We start from the raw sequence: 11,289 nt of genomic DNA, 5'->3' as shown, positions 1-11,289 counted from the left end.
GACCTACTTTGTAACCTTGCTGTCATATCAACACACTTAAAGAAAGTTTACTTTTTTCAATCCATTCTACATATTTCAGCAGTGTCCCCTCTGCATCATGCCAATTTGGTCATGTTATGCTTCTCCCTGGAAATCTCCCCCAGCAACTTATTGCTTAAAGAATAAAGTTGAAACTCCGTAACATGGCATGATACTGATACATTAATCTATCAAATGAGAAATATTTACAATGATTGTTCCATATCTTAGTTTTCCTTAAAACATTCCTATGAGGAAGATAGATGTCATATATTCTCCTTAATTGTAAATTAAAGAAACAGAGGTGAATTACTTTCCAAAGCTATCCAGGAATTAGATGATGAAACCAATGACAAATTATATTTCTTAATCCTCTGTTTTGCCTCGAGAACAGTGATTTTAGTCTTTTTTTAATATCGCTTTGGCACACACAGTAAATAACTCCCATGTTCCACACATTCCCATGCGCATACTCATGACATGTCCAATTGGTGGCTCTCTATCAAATATCCCTTTTCTACCACTTGTGAAAACCTATCAGCGCATGCTGGTGAGAGGTAGTGTGGGATCAAGGTTAAGAGTCAAACTTTATAGCTCCATAGCTCTGGGTTTCAGCCTAGGCTCTGACCTTTATGACTGTAAGACTCTGGGGCAAATTGTTTAACCTCTTCAAGGCACCATTTTCTTATCTGTAAAATGGGGATGAATAAAACATAGATCTTAGAGATTTAATGAGAATAGAATGAGATATTTATAAAGTTCTTAGCACTTTTAAAGTATTCAATGAATGGTCAATTTAAAATTGTTTTGTTCTCATTTATTTTGAAATTTCTTGTCTGAGGATTTGAACTCTATTTTAATAATAAGTTCCTTGCAACACAGCCTCCTAATGGATTATGAGAAAACAATGTGTGATGATACTGCTCTCTAGATAATGCATCTTTAAAAGAGTTAAGTAGTTGGGGGAACTCTGTGAGTTCCCTCATGCAGTCTGGTCTCCTCCAGACTCAGGTGAGCCTGGAAAAGATGTGCAGAGCACAGCAAACATGTGGTGTGGCCCCTCTGCTAAGGATCCCCCAAATTGTTAACAGCAGAAATGTGGAGTAGACTGCAGTCAGTGGTTTCTTTTCAATAAGGCTTTTGAAAAGAACAGTCTCTATTATTAGGGGTTAATAAATACCATACAAGTATTTAAGACAGTCTTGTACTTTTTACATAATTATTGAAATATTGCTGATTCTAGAACTAATGAGAGCAATACTCAAGAGTGTTAAAAGTCAAATCTTTGACTTCATCTCGAGCTGGATTCACGTTTCCACTCCTTTACTTACTAGGCAGAAATCCTGAAGTTACTTGACTTCTCTGGGTCTCTTTCCATAGTTGTATGATGGGAAAAATAATAAAACCTACCTCATAGGTAGTTGGTTTGAAGACTAAATGAGACCTTAGATGTAAAATGTTTAGTACAATTCCTGCCACATCCTAAGGACTCAAACAATAATAACCCTCATTATTTTCTCATTTGAAATCACTTCTCTGGTCTCCTATTTGACCCATTTTGAAATACTGTTATTTTTATCCATGGTTATCCTTCTCAGTACCACCCTCACTTTTCCTGATCTCTTGTGTTCAGTGAAATTGTGTCTACAGCAAAGAAACCTCAAGTGTGGGCTGAAATGTAGTTGGAAGGTTCACAGAGGACCTAGTGTTTGGATTTCTTGGAGGCCTTAACTGGGACGACATTGGTCAGGACATGTAGCATCGCTATTCGTCTTGCTCAGAGGGGATCTGACCAAATGAAGGGACCATGGAGTCCAGGAAGGGAGAGCAAAGAGGTACGGGAGATCACCACAGACTTGGGGAAACCTCAGCACGTGCATGACCGAGATGACCTCTATGCTGAGCAGATGGAATGAGAAATGAGGCACAAACTGAAAACAGCCTTTAAAAATTTCATTGAGAAAGTAGAGGCTCTAACTAAGGAGGAACTGGACTTTGAAGTGCTTTTTGGGGACTTGGGATTTAACAGAGCTCCTATAGGAGTACCTGCCTCCTTCAGCCCACTAGTATTGTGCTGGTAAATGTTACAGAATGGCCACCTTTTGTGATGACGTTGGATGAAATGGAGCTGATTCACTTGGAGCGAGTCCAGTTTCACCAGAAGAACTTTGACACAGTAATCGTCTACAAGGACTACAGCAAGAAAGTGACAACGATCAACGCCATTCATGTTGCCTCTCTTGACCCCATCAAGGAATGGTTGAATTCTTGTGACCTAAAGTACACAGAAGGAGTACAGTCTCTCAACTGGACTACAATTATGAAGACCATTGTTGATGACCCTGAGGGCTTCTTCGAACAAGGTGGCTGGTCTTTCCCGGAACCTAAGGGTGAGGGGAGTGATACTGAGGAAGGGGATTCTGAGTCTTAAATCGAAGATGAGACTTTTAATCCTTCAGAAGATGACTATGAAGAAGAGGAGGGGGACAGTGAGGAAGATTATTCATCAGAAGCTGAAGAATCAGATTATTCCAAGGAATCATTGGGCAGTGAAGAAGAGAGTGGACAGGATTGGGATGAACTGGAGGAAGAAGCCCGAAAAGCTGACCGTGAAAGTCGCTATGAGGAGGAAGAGGAACGGAGTCGCAGTATGAGCTGGAAGAGGAAGGCATCTGTGCACAGGTCAGGCCGAGGCTCTAACCGAGGTTCCAGACACAGCTCTGTGCCTCCCAAGAAAAAGAGGATGTAACTTCGGAACTTTGACCCTCAGCTGCATTCTTCCTTCAGCCAATCCCTGGAAATTTTACATGACATAGAAACTTAAAAAAAAAAAAAAAGAAAAGAAAATGGAGGCTGGTCCTCCATTCAGAGTTCTCATTAACAGTCATCAGGAGCAGACAAGCTGGCTGTGTTCTGAGAACCTTCCAATTTGTGCAGGAGAAAGCTTCTCTGAGAAAGTGTTGCTTGAGCTTTCCTGTCGTGCGTGGGAATGTCAGCAGGCTGTTGGGTACAACTCTAAGCCCGATTACAGTTTAGCATTTATAAATTACCATCGGCCCACATGATTTATCTCAACCTTTGTACCAGTATGGTTTTAGTAATAACATTGCATGTTTTTAGGTGAGATAAATGGTAAGAGTAAATTCCTCCTTGAAATTAAAAAACATATGTTATAAAGATTAGCAGTGCCAAGCAGTTTATAATGTATCTTGTTCCTAAGGGAAAATCCTATGGACATTTTTACAGCCAATTACAATGAATCCAAAGTAGCACTAAGAATTGCCTCACTCTTCCCTTTTTCTAAATTCATTGCATGAAATGCTGTCCTCATTTTTGATAGAACTGAGTGACCGCCTTGTGTTCAGCTTGCCTAACAAAGCAATTGCAGACCTAACAGTTCCTGGAAGAATCCAGCCAACTGCTAGAAAACTCAGTAATGTTGTAGAATAGTGGTCACAAAACACGTGATTTCTGGAACCAACAGGGTAATCACACAAAAATGTAACAGCAGATTGTGGCTTAAGCTACTGCTCAGCACCCTGTCTTTTTCAGCACTGTGCCTCTCCAGCCTCTCTTAATATAGTCCTCTTTCTCCCTTGACTTATATCCTTCCAACTGCCTCAGAAACACAGACTTACACATGCACATGCACCTTGATATTTACACATTTACTGTATTTCTCTATCCTTTCTTCAGTCCTCCTCTTTTGTATATATATAAAAAAAGGTAAGTTTTAGGCATCAGACCACTATGCTAATTTTCCTCTTGATATCTAAACTTATTACTGGATAATTATGCATTAATTAGCAGTTTAGGGAAACTAGCAACTTCATATATAAGAAGTTACTCTCTGGGGTTAATAAAGATCATACAAGGCACAAGAAATGCAGTGAGGCTAAAGAAATCCCTGGTGTTCCATTAGAGTGGTTATCTATTATAATTCTCCCTAAGCTGTAAGCCCTGTGAAGGTGGATATTGCGTCTACTTTTTCCATCATTGTATTGTCAACACTTAAAAATAATGCTCACTATATGTCAAGGAATCAATAAATATTTGTAAAGTAAGTGATCTCATGGAGCACCGGCAATGTATCAAGAACTGAGTTAGGTCCTGAGTAAGAAGAAGCCTCAGTACTGAAGGAGTTCACAATCTATAAAGAGCTATGGGAACACAGATGAGGAGCCATGGCCTTTGCTCAGGGATTATTGTGAAGAGGATTTGAAATTTAAGCTAGACCTGTACTCATAAGTGGGAGTTCCCCAGATAAAATGGGAGAGTAAGGAGAATATTCTAGACAAAGAGAATAAGATTACAAATGGCACAGAGGCTTGATAGTGCATTTGGGAAGCATAAGTGAAAAGGGTAGCCAGAGTGTAGGCTCTATGTGAAGGTATGAGGTCAATGAGGTTTGAAAGGGGGACATGTTTGGCAGACATGGCAAATGTGCCTGAGGGAGCAGAGGAGGGCCTGGATGAGAAGACAGTCGATGGGAAAGGATGGAGTGGATAAATGTGGGCAACAGTGTGGAGGCAGAGCTAACAGGATTTAACTACTAATTGAAGGATAGGAGGGCGGTAACTCCTTTACTCAAATTTTCTCTAAGAAGTGATACGCATACTCAGGTGACATTTACCAAGACAGTAAATGGGAGAGTAGAAACAGCTTCTGGGAAAATGATGAGTTCTATTTAGAAGATGTTTATTAATGGTTCCAGCTTTGATAATTTCACAATGATGAACCGTGAGTAATTGGAATGGGAGTTCAGATCTCAGAAGAAATGTCAGTGCAAGGGACAAAGTTAAGAGTGATTTGCTTTAGAGGTGATGGTTGAAACATTTGATGAAATCGCCAAGGTAGAGCATGCCAGATAAAGGACAAGAAGACTAAAGAGTGAGTCTTGGGAAATGTTTCTATTTAAGGGGGAATATAGAAAGGAGAATGAATGAAGGGTTAAAGAAGAAATTATCAGGAAATACACACCATAGAGAAGTAGAAACCAATAGGGGGAAATTTCACAAGGGAGGAGGAATGTTGAAGAAGACTAATAACTTAGTAGAGTGCTTTTGGTATTTGAAACTTCATTGGTGGCTTTGGAAACTATAGTTAATTGGTGACTGTAGGATTCAAATTACAGGGAGTAAAGAAGCAACTATAAAGTGAGGGATGAAGGCATTGAGCATCTTGACTATTCTATGAAGATTTTAGCAATGAAAGGAAAGGAGGATCCATTGAGAGCTTGATGAGGTAGCAATATCAGAGAAGGTTTTATTAAGATGATAGTGTAAGCTGTCTAGGAAAAATAATCATCAGAGAGGAAAGGATGGAAGATTCCAGAGAGAAAACTTTATTCATGGAACAATCCAGAAGAATGAAAGAAGGAAGTAGGGTCTACTGCTTGGACCTTAAAATGATTAAATTCATTCTCTCACTGTTTTCAGATGATAGAAATTGAGTGTTCTCTGAGGTCCAGAAAAAATAAAGCTTTTCTAGGGAATATGTATTAAGATTCAATGATAAAATAACCTTGCTGTTTTGAGGATTTGGGGCGGGGGTGTTGAAACCTTAGGATACATGGGGATGCAAACTCAATCTAGCCTGAACTGAGAAGTCAGCAGCCAGGACTCTGCCCCGAGGGTTGGCACCTCTGCTTTGTTTACCTTTCCTTAGCCTTCACTATGGCCACTCCATTTCTCAGACTAAGGAAAGTAATTATTTATAATACAGTCCATTCAACTTGGATCTGCAATAGAAGAAACCTAATTCCTGGTTATAATGTGGTTGTAAAAAAAAAAAATTTGCTCATGTGTAATGGGCAGATTGTGGGCTGAGAGATTAAAAAATCCTGGACACATTTCTTCTGGGTCTGTGAACTGAGCTTGGAAGGTGATACTGGAACATGAATGAAAACTGTGATTGAGAAATTAACCATTGGACCAATAAGTGCACTCATATAGCTTGCAGGTGATGTCAAAGCACAGGATACTTTCCCCTCTCAACCTCTTTCCTAGGAAAAGAGAGCGAAGAGAAGTTGATGACATTTGTATTCAATTAATGTGCTGGGTTGTAGAGGGCTTGTGAACTCAAGACACTAGTAGCATTAACAATAACCAGATACCAGATAAAGAATGGGTTTGGACACTTATCTGATGGGCTGTTACATGACCTTCACATTGGATTAGGCCTTGTGTTTCAGAGCAACCACTGGTTTCTCATGAAGTAGAGTGTATCTCATGAGGCTTCTCTAAGTGAAGCTCTTTGTAGAAAGTAATGACTTTCAGTAGTTAAAATACCTGATGAATATCAAAACCATCAGGCAGTAACTTGTACAAACAAAACTGGGGAGCCTAAGAAAGTACAAGTTTGTCCACTTCTAAGCCAAAGGGGGAGTTTCAGATTTATAAGAGCTAAACCCTTGGCTGTTTGAACAAGCTTGGCATTGCCTAAGTTGCTAAGTGAAGAATGTCCTGAAGGAGAAGAGGAAGGAAAGAGTGGTTTGCTAAGTAAAATATATTTAATTTTTTTTTTTAAAGTGGTCAGTATTTATGAAAATAACTGAAGGAAAAAATCAGTAAGTAGAAAATCAACAAAGCAGGGTACTCAGGTGTTCTTATGTTTTTTTTGCAGTATTCATTATACAGGGCTGGCCTCCAATTTCAAACTCTAGGAGGTATGGTTTGTTAGTTAACAGTGGGATGGGACACACCCAAAGACTTTGGACCTGAAACTAGACCTCATCTTTAAAGATCAACAGAACTGTTCAGGAAGAACTAAAGATCTAAGCTGAAAGACAAAAGAGGGTATTAAGGCAGTAAGAGCACCCAGATATCTGAGGATTCTGTCCTCGTCATCTTTTTGTCCCTGGGATATGCATAATTCTCAGTCCATATATGACACTGAAAAATGATTTTTTGACTAAATGAAAACCAGGTAATCAATGATCCTATGGACAGGGACACTACAATGATGGGGAAATTCAGGAATAGAAATGCTCAGAAACTCAGGACGTTGGAATTAGGGAAAATTCGGTTAGGAGACAGTGAAAGACAAACCTAGGTAGGAGTTCAGGGTCAGGACCCAAATCTTAAGGAAACAGGTGCTGATAGTGAAGGGAAGTTGCCAAAGCAAGATCTAGGCCTAAGCAATAAGGCAGAAGCCAATTCATCAGGCTTGTATAACTAAATCATGCATTCATTCAGCAATTGATTATTGAGTGCTTTTTCTGTAACAGGCACACTACTAGATACCAGGAATAAAGCCAAAAGAGACAAAGGTTCCTGTTCTCATATAGCAGATAGTAAGAGGAGACAAGAAATAAAGAAAAAAAAAGGAAAGTAAAATACATATCATTCTACATGAGGTTACATGTTTTAAAGAAAAATAAAGCAAGAAAGGGGGTAGGAACCATTGAAAGGGGTTGTGATTTTAAATAAGGTGGTCTGGGAAGATATCACTAAGGTTACAACTGGATAAAGACAAAGAAAAAAAGATGGATGGAGCAATTCCCACAAATATCTTGGGGAGGAGTAGCCCAGAGGAAGGAAGCAGAGCAAACAGCAAATGCAAAGTCTCTGAGGCTCTGAGACTAGAAAGGATCCGAAATTTTCTAGAAAGTAGGGAGGCTTGTGTGGTTTGAGGCAGCGATCAAGTGGCAAACTATCAATAGTAGGAGATGAGATCAGAGAGCTAAGGGGAGGGCCAAAATGGGGGCAGATCACGCAGGACTTTGCAGAATTGGACTAGAGGTGCTGAAATCTTGCTTCTCCAAGATCAGAACTGTTCAAGACCAAGGTCAGGTTGAACCTACCAGGATCCATCAAATAAAAGCACTTCTGTGAGGGGTGAAGAGGTTGAGAACCAGATAAGTCCTATCAGCTAATCCTCAGGGGAAAAAATTGCATAGGAAACAAAATGTGTCATTAGCCCCCCTTCCCCTTCTTCTGGGGTCCTCTCCTGCTACCCTCTGCCCAGTAGCCAAAGGAACACATTTTCTGTCCTATTTTCTGTAGAAAACTAAAGCATTCACCTTGCTGGCTTAATGTGGAGCTAAGGTTATTTAAATTATAATGAGGGCAGGCTAAGAAGTCCTCAGTATGTAACGGAACATAATGATGGAATGAGAAACATTGGAGCTGACAGGTTTGGGCAGGGATCTGGTTATCTTTAGCTGGTTCACTATTGGCAACTCCCTGTGTGAGTAGTAACTGACATCCAAATAAAGCTCCCAATTTTAGAGTCTTTCTCTCTCTTTATGTCTATGTGAGTATATGTGGTTTATGATACACATATTTATATTAACTGTGTTTGTTGAAGTAAAATTCCAAGTGCGATTAAACTTTTAAAGAAAGATAATAAAAACAAAGTGAAGTCTAAATTTAAGTGAAACATAAGTGATCTCCTACATTCTAATTCTGGGTTGTCCACCCCTTTCCCTTATCCATTTTGTAAACCAGTTTTCTGGCAAGATCTGACACCTACATAAGTGCTAGAGGAAGGGAACTTCTGGAACTGGACGGAGTTCAGTGGAGACATTTATAGACCAACTTTCATTTGCCTAAAGTGACTCAGTTTACTCAGTTTTAATTATTTCAAAATCCTCAGCACCGTCTCTTCTAGCTGGGGTGCATTCCTGGTTCTTTACATACATGATAGGCAGCAAAGGTGGGATAGATGACACATTCCTTTGTTTTTTCCCCGGGAAAACATTATCTCTTGAGTGGGGGGGAGTCAGAACTCTCTAGGAATTAAGCGATATCCTATTTCATATTCATTATAAGCCCAATCCAGGCTTCCACGAGTCTAACTTCAGTTGTTCAGCCACTGCTTAGCACAGCTAGTTTATCAAACAGGGTATTGTGCAGTCTAAATAGAAACAAAAAGCTTTTTGATTTGGGCAGTTCTCATGAGAGCTCATTGAATTTATTGTGATATTTCTCTGTACACAGAAAAGAACCAGATTAGTATCCGATAACAGATCAGCACATTTATAAATGCTGAATGCTGAGCTGTGGGCACCATGTGATTGGATACAGAATTTGTAATTTGTTTTGCTTTATCGTGTTCGCTGCAAGGACAGGGTGAGTTTACGAGGCACTGATCTCATCTGCAGGGGCCTGGGATAGCAGCCAGGCACTGTGGGTGCACACCAGCCCCACACGGAGCTGGATGCAAGCAGCTCCCGAGAGGCTGTGCAGGCAGGTGTCAGCACTAAATGTGCAGATTCAGAGCAGAAGACGGGGGATGGAGGATGCGTGTGCCTTAGTGGGTTAATCTGTACTTGAGCTGACAGGTGTCCCTACCACCCCTGGGGCAAGATATCCATCCACATATGGCACCACAGTTGAGGAGGAAAGGGGAGCCGTGGGAATTGTTCAGGAGGCAAGTGTCAAGGCAACTGACTCTGAATATTTGCCTGAATGATCAGACTGAAAACCAGGGAGACTTTTTTTTTTTTTTTTAGATTTGAAAGCATTTAATGACACAGCATATATTTAACAGGTAGGGTAAAAGTTGAGAGGTTCAGGTCATACAACTGAGTAGTAAGCCTGAATGACCGCCTCTCTGCTCAGGCCCAGCCTCTGGAGTTCATTCCTATCAATACCGTTTTGATTGTGCAGTAAGATGAAAATTTGTCATTACAGTCTTTACAGTGACAGAGAAATTCACACTATGTATCAAACAGCAAGGTAATGAAGCAAATTATCAGCAACAGAAAGGTAATGAAGCAAATTATCAGCAACGCACAAGCAAGTAGTCATTAGGGTAACATTACTTTGTCCAGTAAATGTTTCTTTTCCACTTGTACACTTACTAATGATTTAAACTGTTTATTATACATCTGGTTTTATTATACTTTGTACTAGAATTATCTCAAATATACAATATAATGTATTTCAGGAAAAAAATTGAAATTACAGATTATTTAAAACAGTATCAGTTTTCTATTCCTTCTTGTATACCAACATTCTTAACTGTTGTCAGAGCTGATGCAGAAAAGTCACATCAAGAGGCAGTGTTAGTCACTCAGAGGCAAGAAGAGGTTCATTTTCCTGGAGGTGAGTTGTTAGACTGACAATAATTGTGGTTTGTATGCTGTAAAAACAATACAAAACAAGACATACACACACACACTTTTTATTGAAGTATATACAGAAAAGTGCACATTTAATAAGGATACAGTGAGAGGAATATTTCCACACTGAGCTACTCATGTAACCACACCAAGAGACATTATCAGTATGTCCCTTTCCAGCATTACAATTCCCAACAGGACCACTATCCCAGATTCTAATAATATCCATTAGTTTTAGTTGCTTTGACATTTAATGTAAATGGTATCATACAGTGTATCATCTTTTGTGCTTGGCTTCTTTCACTCAGCATTATTTTTGTGAGCTACATCCATTTTGTTGCATGTTTGTACTTGTTGCTGTAGAGTACTCTCTCATATGAATATATCTCAATTTTTATATCCATTTAGGGATATAAGGGGCACTTGGGCAGGTTTTTTTTTTTCTTATTAACCTCCCTTAACCTTTATTAGCACCCCTCACTCCCACTCTGCTCCTCCAGAACCAGACGTTTCCTTTGGGCACTTTATAATCTGTATTTTTAATAGAGCTTTCATGAACATTCTAGTACATTCTTTGGGTGACTACATGTATGTGTTTCTGTTGGGTATATACCTAGAAATGGAATTACTAAGTCATAATAAAGTGCATGTTCAGCTTTGATAGATACTGCCAGTTTCTAAAGTGTTATACCAACTTTCGTCTGTTTTTTTTAACTGTGAGTGGCACAAAAATTTCCACTTAGCTCTTGCCTGAAGTACTTCCTTTCTTCCTTCTTGTCTTAAAGTGCCTGTGTTTTGGGTAACAGCAAGGCTTTCTGCCAAGTCCCAGTAAGTAGAGGTTGTAGAATAAAAGAAAGGAGGAAATTAGGGAATAGGCCTCAGTATTTAAAAATTACCTGAGATTGTCGTATGACTCGGGCCCTAAGTCTCTTTAGCTCTTATTCTCTATCCAAGTACCAGCTCCTATTTAACTCTATGCCCCACTCAAGAATTTGACCCTAATTCTCACTTTCCCCAAAGCTCCCAACCACCTCAGACTCCTGCACCAAGTCATAGAAAATGGATCTTTGGGCCCCTTGTGCATTGGGAATTGGTTCTGTAGTATCTGAAGTTTGGCCTTCTTGTCATATTTTCTCAAGGAAATAGTGTTAGGTGACTGGGTTGAATTCTACAGCTGGGATAGTAACATAATGGTTGATAAG

The 11,289-nt window shown here is 39.6% G+C and overlaps 1 pseudogene; it reads left to right on the top strand.

Moving 5' to 3' along the window:
• Nucleotides 1-493: 493 nt before the first annotated feature.
• Nucleotides 494-2,767, top strand: LOC132351742 (FACT complex subunit SPT16-like; annotated as a pseudogene).
• Nucleotides 2,768-11,289: the final 8,522 nt, after the last annotated feature.

Source organism: Balaenoptera ricei, chromosome 17 (assembly GCF_028023285.1).
Source record: "Balaenoptera ricei isolate mBalRic1 chromosome 17, mBalRic1.hap2, whole genome shotgun sequence".
In the NCBI taxonomy this organism is placed as follows: domain Eukaryota; kingdom Metazoa; phylum Chordata; class Mammalia; order Artiodactyla; family Balaenopteridae; genus Balaenoptera; species Balaenoptera ricei.
Note: the sequence above shows the minus strand (reverse complement) of the source record. Positions and strands in the feature narration are given on the sequence as shown.